This window comes from Chelonoidis abingdonii, chromosome 4, assembly GCF_003597395.2.
Source record: "Chelonoidis abingdonii isolate Lonesome George chromosome 4, CheloAbing_2.0, whole genome shotgun sequence".
NCBI classification, from domain to species: domain Eukaryota; kingdom Metazoa; phylum Chordata; order Testudines; family Testudinidae; genus Chelonoidis; species Chelonoidis abingdonii.
The window spans coordinates 63,000,022-63,011,305 of NC_133772.1; positions in this window are offsets into that span (position 1 = coordinate 63,000,022).

Below are 11,284 nucleotides of genomic sequence, written 5' to 3' on the forward strand. Positions count from 1 at the left end.
TTAAGAAATATTTGCCTAATACACTGCAGAGTAAATGGTTTAGTCACAGATCTCATGCCACTATATGCATGTGCAGGAGGAAAGCCCCTCTGCATGTCAGATGTTTTAGCCTTCTAAAGTGACTATTTAGACACTGTATCCGTCAATGGTATTTCTTTTTCTACCACTTAATATACTGCGAAAAATATAGTTAAATTAAAAATGGTGTATATTGACTATGATAGGACTGGCTGCTCTTTGTATTGAAATCTTAAATGTGCTTAGAGATAAAATAAATTATTTATTTATTTTCTTATGTCATTGTAATGCAGAGAGACTTTATATTGTTTTATTCCGTCTTCCATTATAAATCTGCATATATGGTCTATTTGTGAATGGGTAGACTTGTGTTTGGAGTGTTAAATCAGCTATATTTTGTGTTCAGTAGACAAGTCGACATCAATCTCATGGATCTATTGATCTATAGTTAAGTTTTATCTGGATCTAACTTGAAAGTTGGCCCATAGCCTTACAATAGACCAAAGACAGGCCAAGATCCAAACACCCTTAAGCTCTGGGAATAGAAAAGGGTAAAAATTGAAAAGCGTATAAGTGAATTAGAAGCCTAAGCCCCATTTTTAAAAGTCACTAAAGCACTTAGGAGTCGTTGTCTTTCAATGGCAGCTAGGTTTCTAAGTTTCTTAGGCACTTTTGAAAGTTTTATCCATCACCATATTTGGTACTTATCTGAGAAACTCCAAGTGCCTTAGAAACTTTAATTCAATACATCTCACAACACCCTGAGTAAGAGTACCTGAAGATCCCTGTGACAAAACATAAAGATTGCTTTACAAGGAGCTGAAATCAACAATAAGAGCTGGGGAGAATTATTTTATTTCCAGAATCCTCTCTCACCCCAGTGTTAGGATCCCAAACCACTGAAACACTACAGAGAAATATTACGTCATCAGAACAAGCTGTCACTGGTGCATTAGCAATCCTGTCAGCTAACAACTATTTAAAACTGACATTTCCCAAATAACATTTTTGTGGGTGTCAAATACTGCAAATCACAAATATAGCATTGTTAGTAGCTGGGTAAATAGAGAATTAAACAAGGTAAGGGCTGGACTGTACCTATAAAGCACTGTCCTGGGTTACGGGAAGGCTGGAATGTATAATTCTTCACAAATCTACATTGAACTGGTTATTTCCCCCCTAATTTTGCAAATTCCATGACATATCAAGAATTCAAAAGCTGAAAATTTTGAAAATATTCATGATATTTTTTGCCTTTTTAACTCAACTTAGCTCTAGTTGAAAATGTGTTGCAATGGAGTTCTGCTAACCCTAAAAACAATATTGGATTTAAATTTCAACACTTTAATTTTACAAAAATCTAACTGTTAGGAAGTGTGCTAATATATACTTAAGGTAGCCAGACAGTTCCCCGCTCATCAGCAATCATTCACTATCACCTCCACTTATTTTAGACTTAACTCTTGTCTAACAATTTTTGGTATTTGGAATTTCATCAGCTTTGATTTTAATGGGTACTGAGTATGAAATTGAGTTGACATATATGGTCTGTGGGAACAAAATCTTACTCCAATAAAGCTTGTGTGTTCCACTGAGACAGGTTCCCCTTCTCTGCAGAGCTGAACAAAGTAGTATTTATAAGGAATTATAGGTGGAGGGGAAATAAGTAGTACATGTAGAGAATAGTGGGCAAATTTCAATGGAACTGTGACTATTTACACCAGCTGAAGATTTCCTCCCATTAAAAAAAATATTAAGCACATACAAATACATGTGCATATATATAGTACAAAATATATTCATAATAGCTGCTACACCATCACCCACATTTTGAAAGGGGATAGAATCTCAGCCTATTTATGTAGACAGTTAGCAAGTAAATCTGACTCTAAGGGCTGAGTCCTACAAGGTGCTGAGCATTCTCTCCCCACTTTGGTCTATGGGACTACTAAGCATATGGTTAAGTTCTTTGCTGGATCAGAGCCAGGATTCGCAGCACCTTGGTGATTCAAACCCTAAAAGAACAAGGAGTCCAGTGGCACCTTAAAGACTAACAAATGTATTTGGGCATAAGCTTTCTGAAGAAGTGGGAGTTTTACCCACAAAAGCTTATGCCCAAATAAATCTGTTAGTCTTTAAGGTGCCACTGGACTCCTTGTTGTTTTTGTGGATACAGACTAACATGGCTACCCCCTGATACTTGAAACCCTAAAGTAGGTAGTCCGGACTCACACTGTGTAAGTAGCTGAGATCTGGTCCATTTTGTCCAAGGGCCCTGATTTTGAACCTGTTACTCATGATGACAAGCCATTACTCACATGATTAATTCTGCTGAAGCCCAGGGGAATTCTCATGGGAGTAACTGCTTACCTATGTGAGTATGGGGCTTGCAGTCTGGACCAGGATAGAGATTATTTTTGGTTGCAAATATTCAGGAGTGGCAAAGCTTTGAAATGGTCAAGGAAAAATAATTAATTGGCCAAAACTCTCAGACCCATATTACAATTTTTTTTTATCACTGCACAGGCACACACTCTTTAGGGGAAATACTGTAGTGTATGGGTCAACAAAACAAAACAAACAAAATATATGGAACAGATGTGTTGTTTGAAGCATATTCTGGTACTTACAGAATAGCAGAACATTCATGCGACAGATGCAAGTGCATGAGCTGATTGCAGATCTGCCAATATCTGCAATTACAAATCAGGGACGCTGAGGCTGTGATGGAAACAGAAAAAAGTTTTTAAAAAGCACTAAGGAGTAACAGTGGGTTACTCAAAATGTTGGTTCTCTAACACAAAGGCTTAAGTTTATTTTGGCAGATTTAAGAGGAACACAGTGCTATTTATACATAGTTTTTTTAGTTTAAATCTAATCTTTATATTTAATAATTTATATTACTCCACTCTCCATGTTTTTATCAGTCATTAGAGAGAAAAAACTGACAATGTGAATGGCTTTGTGATTCTTATTCAGAACACACTGAGGTTGATTCTCTATTGCCCTGTTGCTTGTATAGCCATTTGCAGGACTGCACATGGAGTGCAACTTGGGTGTAACCTGCTTCTATTCTGATCAGGTGGCATTTTATTCTCACGTTGCACTGGTGTGATGACACACAGAGTAGAGAGCAGAGGGGAAAAAGTCCAGTGAGTTGTATGTTTTCAAACTGGAAACTAAAAATGACCTCTGTTGGTCATTAAAAAACTCCACAACATTTAGCTGAAGGCACCACTTATTTTTCCTTAACTAGAATCTTGAGCTGTTAGGACTCTAATGAATGTGCTTTAAGAGGAACATGATCCTCACACTCAATCATGCCCTGCTTGACTTGTTTGGTAACTGACGAATCTGCTTCATTCAAGATAAAAATAGGTTAAATAATAATGTGTTCTTCTCCAGAGTCAGCATTTTGCAGATGGACTCTAAAACGAGGGGCATTAAGTCTCACCACATGCGCTCTTCTGATCTTTAAATTGGCCCTTTTTGTGAATTTCAAGTGAGCTTCTCAGTTATTAATGTTATCAGTCCCTGGGTACCAGTCTCTCCAGGTAAATGAAGCTATTTCTCTGCCACCAGGAGCTCCAGATTTTCTGCTCTAAAGGTATCAAAGTCATACATATAAGCTATTCAACTTGAAGCACATGGGAAGGAAGCTGGAAGAATATTTTAACCTTTTATTGGTACACTGCTGGACCAGATACAGAGCTACATAGGTTCATTAACTATTCAAGCACTATATTCATCATTAAAGGACAAGTCTTCTCCCATCCCAAGCCCAGGTAATGGGGCTTAGAACTGGGAGGGCTAGTGAAAAGGAATCTCACCTGCAGGATGCGTTGCTGCAGTGTAGGTTCTTTCTAGCCAGCACTATACCCTGGCCTTCTGTCCTTTGCTGACACAGTCTCACACTGTATGTGTGAGGGCGATGGACATTCTTTTGCTTTTCGGTGTCATCAGTGTATGCAACTGTGCAGACCCTGCCTTGCATTATGTTTGGCTCCTGTTTGACTGGGATCACATGAGAGAACTGTCCGCAGTTCCTTCCTGAGGAACTTACTTGTGTGGTTTATAACAGGGCTTCTTCTCCACCTCGGTGGGTCCCGCATTTCCTTCTAGTGGTGGGTCAGGATAGCGTCTCATCTCTCAGAATTTCCCTCCTCTGTTTACAGTGGGCAGGGAAATTCTGTCTCCAAGCTGCCTTCCCATTTCTGTGCCTGCTAGGGCCTCACTGCTTCACTGGGGCTTCTGGCATCCTTGGTGGCCATCCAGTGAGAGGAAAAGGGGGTGAGGGAGGATGGTCCTGCCCTCTACTCTGGGCCCCAACCCAGGGACCCTACAAGTAGTAGCCTCACACTGCCAGTTCCCACGAAAGCTGCTAGATCTCCTGGGTTACTTCCGCACACCCTTTGGCTTATTGTCCCCACTTCGCTTGGGTGGCGTTCGTCCCAACCCTTTTGCCGGGGGAGGGAGAGCCCCTACTCTCTGGTAGCACTTCCGGGTGTGGCAGCACCACACCAAATGCATGGCTCAGCCTCTCCTCTCTGGCAGGGTCCTTTTCTTCAGGTCTTTGGACCTGGAAGGGTCCTTAGCTCCTGGTTAGGGTACAGTTTCTCGCCAGTCTCTATACCTGCAGGGTTCTCCCCTGGTCCTTGTCAGCTTCCACACTGCTCAGCTCACCTTCACTCTCACCACACCTATCACCACACTGACTGGCTGTGGGGAAGGCTTTTACCTCATTCTAGCAGGTTCTTAATTGGCTTCAGGTGTCTTAATTAACCTGGAATAACACTGCTCAGTTACGAGGGGAAGAGGGACCTGCTTATCCTGGGGCTAATATACCTTCCTTCCTACATTCTCCTGTAGCCGTTTGGCCTGACCACGTCACAGGTTGCTTTGCTGCAGCCTTTCCTGCTTAAGTAGAGATTACTGTCTCAGTGCCTCCAGCATGCTGAAGCTACACATATAGCCACTTATGCTGGGGACTCATGCAAGGGAAGAAATCCCATCTAGGCCTTTATGATCCCTGCATTGCCCCATCATCTGTGTGAGTGAGATATGGGGAATGGAAACACAAGGGAAGAGTTGCACTGCCCATGCTCTTGTCTTGTCACAACATAATTGCAATCCAGTGAAAGCAGGATGGAGAAAGCTAAACCTCCCCGATATGGACTATAGGAATTGCTGTGCTTCAAGGCATTGGCCCATTTTGTTGGCATCCTACTTCTAGCTGTGGCTAGTACCAGCTGTTTAGAAAAAAAGGTAGAAAGAAAACACTGGGGGAAAATGCTTGGATGATTCCCAGAAATTTTAAGCTCACTGAAGCATGACTGGATAATTTTATATTATCATCAGCTTGTATAGTTGCAATTATTAATTATCTCTATTTAATAAGAACTTCTGATAAGCTTTCCCTATACCCTTCATTACTTGGTGTGCTTCAATTGAATCTAATATAAAAACACTTCTATGCCTTTAGATAGTTTTGATGCCTTTTTTTGAACATTTACAATTCTCCTGTATCTTCCTGGACCAGATTGCCATTGTTCTGAATAGCAGCTGTTTGGTGTTCATAAAGGATCACTCTTCTAACACTGGGGAAGGCACTGTATTAGAATAAGGAAAGCAGAATTATCCTTAGAGCTACTTCATCTCACTCTCTGATTCAGGGTAGAGCTCTGGCTAAAATCTTCCCGAGCTCCTCCTGCCTGGCTCTCTCCTCTGGATTTAAAAGGTCATATTCTTCCCTGCAGCCAAGTTCTGATTGATAAAGGGGAATGGGCAAGTGCCAGAGAGCCAGATACCCAGTTCCCAGATCTTGTGAGCCAGTTAATACCACCTAGGGTGACCAGACAGCAAATGTGAAAAATTGGGATGAGGGTGGGGGTAATAGGAGCTTATATAAGAAAAAGAACCAAAAATCAGGACATCTGGTCACCCTAACACCACCCCAGATTGAATAAGAACAATTATGGGACTGCTTTAATTGGGGCACTGGTGGACAGTCCTTATAGAGACAGGTGGAGAATTGACATAGCTAAAGAAAGCTCCACCATGTCTCCTCCCATTAACACTGAGTGGGAGGGGTGCTGGCCCAGGAACTGACTGTAACAGTTTTATGCCAGTAGAACATTTCCTTTTGCCAGAATCTGGCCTCTTTGCACCACTCAGGTGACTCAAAGGGAATGAAGCAGAAATAGCCATCTACCAACAGAATGCATAGCTTCACAGGGGCATTTATTATATTGCATGTATTTTTTCTATCCTTTTTATGCATCGATCTTAGTTACTTTTTGAATTGCTGCTGCACATATTTCATTGAGTTGTTAACTATAACTGTGAAATCTTTTTCCTGGAAGGAACCTGTGAATTTAGAGTTCATCAAGATGTCTGAGAAATTTAGCTTAAATCTCCTAATATGTATTACTTTCACCAATCATGATGGTCAGCCTACCAATATCATAAGGAGAGTCTTCCAATATTCATTTTTTTATCAGCCTAAATAAGGTCAATTATCCCAGATAAGCATCTTTTATCTGTGCCAAATATATTCGTTCACCAACAGGTTATTGAATTAAATCCAGTCTTAGATGGTGGATGACAGCAGTTGTGCCATCTTGTGGCCTGTGCACTTCCGATCTGATGGGCAGGTGTCCACAACACAAAAAACACTACCACTATTCTTCCTAATTGTCACTTGTCCCTTTTTACAGAGACCAGGGATTGAACGGGCCTGGAGAATGAACTACCTTCTAGAAATAATCCCTCTAGATCATGAATGAGGCACTTTAGTGGGATGAGGATGCTTGTATTAGAATTGTCCATGCTGCACCTTTTCTGTATATGGAGGACTGTCAGGCTGGTATCTTTAACAAGCAATGTATTTAAATGAGACATAGGAAAATATGCTGCAGAAAATGCCAGAGCTTGTGAAAAAATCTCTGCCAGTGAAATTAGCATGGTAGCAGGCCCCAGAAATTAAATTATGCCTTGGGGCTTGTTCACCTCTTGTACCCAATATTCAGAAAATGTTATAAATTTCCCCTCTATGAATTATAGCTCACTATTCATACAGCTGTCATTTCCTCAAATATTCAACACACAGTAAAATGATCACCCATCAGTGATCATTCAAAGGTCAATATCATCTTTCACGTAACAGTCTTAACAACAGCCTTTCAGTTGCTGGAAACCAAGCATCTACCTTGGCAAAGATTAAAATTGTTTCAAATTAACATTTTTGGTACATCTCCTCCAAATTGCAGTGGGATTTTTTTAAAATGGCTAAATAATTGAATATATATCAAAACTAATGATTTGTTAACTAAAAAACGAACAGTGCTGCTTGTTACAGAAATATCCGCAGTAAATTACCTTAGTCAGTACCATGACCTAGAGTAAATTTTAAAGGGTTGCAAAAGTATTGTGCAAAGTTTCAGTTGTTATAATTCCAACTGGCTATACTGGGACATCATTCAATTTAAATCCCACACACTGCTTTGAAAAAAAGTAACCCCTAAACAAAAAACACTATCCAGGAGGATTCCTTATTACTTACACAGGCAGAGCTCCTTTGACACTGCACTGAGCATTGTGAGATTAGGCCTAAAGAGCAGATGCAGTCCCTATAATGCCTAGACTAGGGTGTCTCAATCTGAAATTTCTGAAGTTGAAGAGGAATGTGACCACCTTGGTCTTCCCACATTGGTAAATGGGAAAGAGATCTTGGCTAGGAGGGAGGTAACACAAGTCCAGATGATAGGATATAGACAGACAGGATTGTTTGATACAAGACATGCAAGGATAAAAAGAGACTTACCCTACAAAAGATAATCTACAAAGGATATAAATAATGCTAGATACTTTAATCATCTCACTGAAACTGATGAGAGCAGCAAATATTTGTACCCTCTTAGAAAGAAGATATAATTGCAAACAAAGGAACTGAATAATTAATGGCAGATATTCTATTTTTATGAATAGCTGTCATCTGTAAAGCACTTGTAACAACCTAGGGTAATGCATGCTGCTGACCTAATGATAAAAAAGAATTCTTTGAAGATACCTGATCTCATGAGTTCAATATGAAAAGAAAACACAACTACTTCAGTTGTTTGGAATCATGAGTATATTTTCCCTTACATGAACATCTAATTGTTGTTGACCATTATTGATTAAGTAATGTCTGGAGTCCTAACATTTTCACTTTGCAACTCAAGAAGATTGCAGCACTTTAAGTTTATCTGTCCATACTAGCCCGAGATGTTGGTTATGTATTAACACAAGGATAGGAACAGGTTCAAACTGAGAAATGTACTATGAGAGATGAAGGACAATTCTGAAGGACTGAAAGCTATTAATTTACTAGAAGATGAAAAAACCCTGCAAGTGTGATTTTCTGATTCAAGTACAAGATTAAGTACTTGCATGTGAGCTCATGGCACAGTTGTGTTTAAGGCTGGAGGATTTTCCCTACAGGTGCACAGAACATGGACAGTTAAACTTTCCTAACAGAATAATTAATGTTAAATGTATCACCATTCGGTGAATTTCCTGTGAATCAAGAGAGATATAAAACACTTACATACCACGGGTCCGATCCATTTACTTTAAGAGGAGCAAATTATTGCAAGGATCACAGATAATAATCTTTCCCACACAGAAACCGGTCATCAACAGGGTATGAAGCCTGGACGTGCATTGCAAGAGAGAACTCTGCCTCATGGGCTAAAGAAATAACTCTGTTAACTGATAGTGGTAGCAGACTCTCAAATTCTATGTGTTCAAGCTACTAAGGAAGTAGTGACAGATGGAAGAGGGTGAGTGGAGCTCTGAGAGCTTGCAGAAGCCATTCCTTATCAACTCCATAGGGTGAGATGCTGGCATGTTCCTTTTAGAACCCCATGGATACCCAACAGTATTATTGCCTGACCTCCATGGAAAGAGGTACTGCACACCAAGTGAGGTGGCCAGGGCAACACTGCAAAGTCAGTACCTTTGTGGAGTTAGTGCTTCCTTTCCCTGCAGCTCATTGAGATCTGAGGGTTTGGAGACTGTGCTCCACCTTCCTGCATGACCTGTCAAACCCATCTCCTACAAGAGTGACATTCTGCTGCACAGAGTTGGCTAGGCTCCATCCCCCTCTCCAGTTTTATGATATGGCCCCAGGCTTGGAATAGTGTTTCTAGTCTCACTTAAATTGGATGTCCTTGAATGCTAAAGTGCACAAACTTTATGTCCATTGGGCCATATTCTCCATTGCCCTCCAGCTTGCCTAGACTTTTATACCAGTGCAAGTGTGTAAAAAATGCGGTGGTTCTGATTGAGTAGCATTGTACATTCACTACACAAAGTGCAGAGCAGCAGAGTATCTGGCCCATCATATGTTTGCACCTATAGAGTCTAAGGCCACGTCTACACTATGGGATAATATTGAATTAGCTAAAATCGGTTTTATAAAATTGATATTATAAATTTGATTTAATGCGGCCACACTAGGCACAGTAATTCGGCGTTGTGCGTCCATGGTCCGAGGCTAACGTCGATTTCTGAAACGTTGCATTATGGGTAGCTCTTCCGTAGCAATCCCATAGTTCCCGCAGTCTCCCCCGCCCCTTGGAATTCTAGGTTGAATCATTATTGTCGCGGGTGGTTCTGAACCTGAGAGGAGTAGCGCTTAAATTCGATATTAACAGTTTGGATTACGGTTAGTGGACGGAAATCGACGTTATTGGCCTCCGGATGGTATCCCACGGTGGCACCACTGAACCCGCTGGACAGCAATCGGGGAACTCGATGCAGGGGGAAGGTTAAAGCAGGAAAAGCCCCCAAAACGTTTGAAATACATTCCTGTTTGGCCCACGTGGACCTGATCAGCACGGGTGGGAGCATCCCAAATCAAAAAGAGCTCCAGCAGTGACTGACGGGAAGATTACTAGATCTGCATCACTGTTAGGGGAGACAAATCTGTTGTATCAGAGCCTCCATTACCAGAACATGAAATTGCCAAAGCTTGAAAAAAAATCTCCAGGATACACATCGCTGCGTGACAAGCATAACGGGAAGCCAGAGACTCAAATGGAGCGCTCATGGATGGAGCGGGTTATGAGACTCCAGCATCCCCACAGTCCACGCAGTCTCTGAAAGTTATTTGCTTTTGTGCGAGCTCCCAATGTCGTAGGGTTCAAACACAGTGTTCTGGCGTGGCGTTCAGGGGAATGGCTCTCTTTGCATGTTCCCCTCCTCACCACCACCACGTGAAAGAAAAGGTGAAAGAAATCATTTCTTGACTTCTTTCAAGGTCACCCTATGTTGTACTGAATGCTGCGGTTAGACGCGATGCTGCAGCAGTGAAGAGCTAATATCCGCTCTTCCCCCTCCCCCGTGGTTAGACGTTACAATATGACTGATAGCGCGTCGTTCGCCATCACCGTGAGTCTCGGCTGGCTGACCCATAGAGTAACCTGAGAGGAGTAGCGCTTAAATTCGATATTAACAGTTTGGATTACGGTTAGTGGACGGAAATCGACGTTATTGGCCTCCGGATGGTATCCCACGGTGGCACCACTGAACCCGCTGGACAGCAATCGGGGAACTCGATGCAGGGGGAAGGTTAAAGCAGGAAAAGCCCCCAAAACGTTTGAAATACATTCCTGTTTGGCCCACGTGGACCTGATCAGCACGGGTGGGAGCATCCCAAATCAAAAAGAGCTCCAGCAGTGACTGACGGGAAGATTACTAGATCTGCATCACTGTTAGGGGAGACAAATCTGTTGTATCAGAGCCTCCATTACCAGAACATGAAATTGCCAAAGCTTGAAAAAAAATCTCCAGGATACACATCGCTGCGTGACAAGCATAACGGGAAGCCAGAGACTCAAATGGAGCGCTCATGGATGGAGCGGGTTATGAGACTCCAGCATCCCCACAGTCCACGCAGTCTCTGAAAGTTATTTGCTTTTGTGCGAGCTCCCAATGTCGTAGGGTTCAAACACAGTGTTCTGGCGTGGCGTTCAGGGGAATGGCTCTCTTTGCATGTTCCCCTCCTCACCACCACCACGTGAAAGAAAAGGTGAAAGAAATCATTTCTTGACTTCTTTCAAGGTCACCCTATGTTGTACTGAATGCTGCGGTTAGACGCGATGCTGCAGCAGTGAAGAGCTAATATCCGCTCTTCCCCCTCCCCCGTGGTTAGACGTTACAATATGACTGATAGCGCGTCGTTCGCCATCACCGTGAGTCTCGGCTGGCTGACCCATAGAGT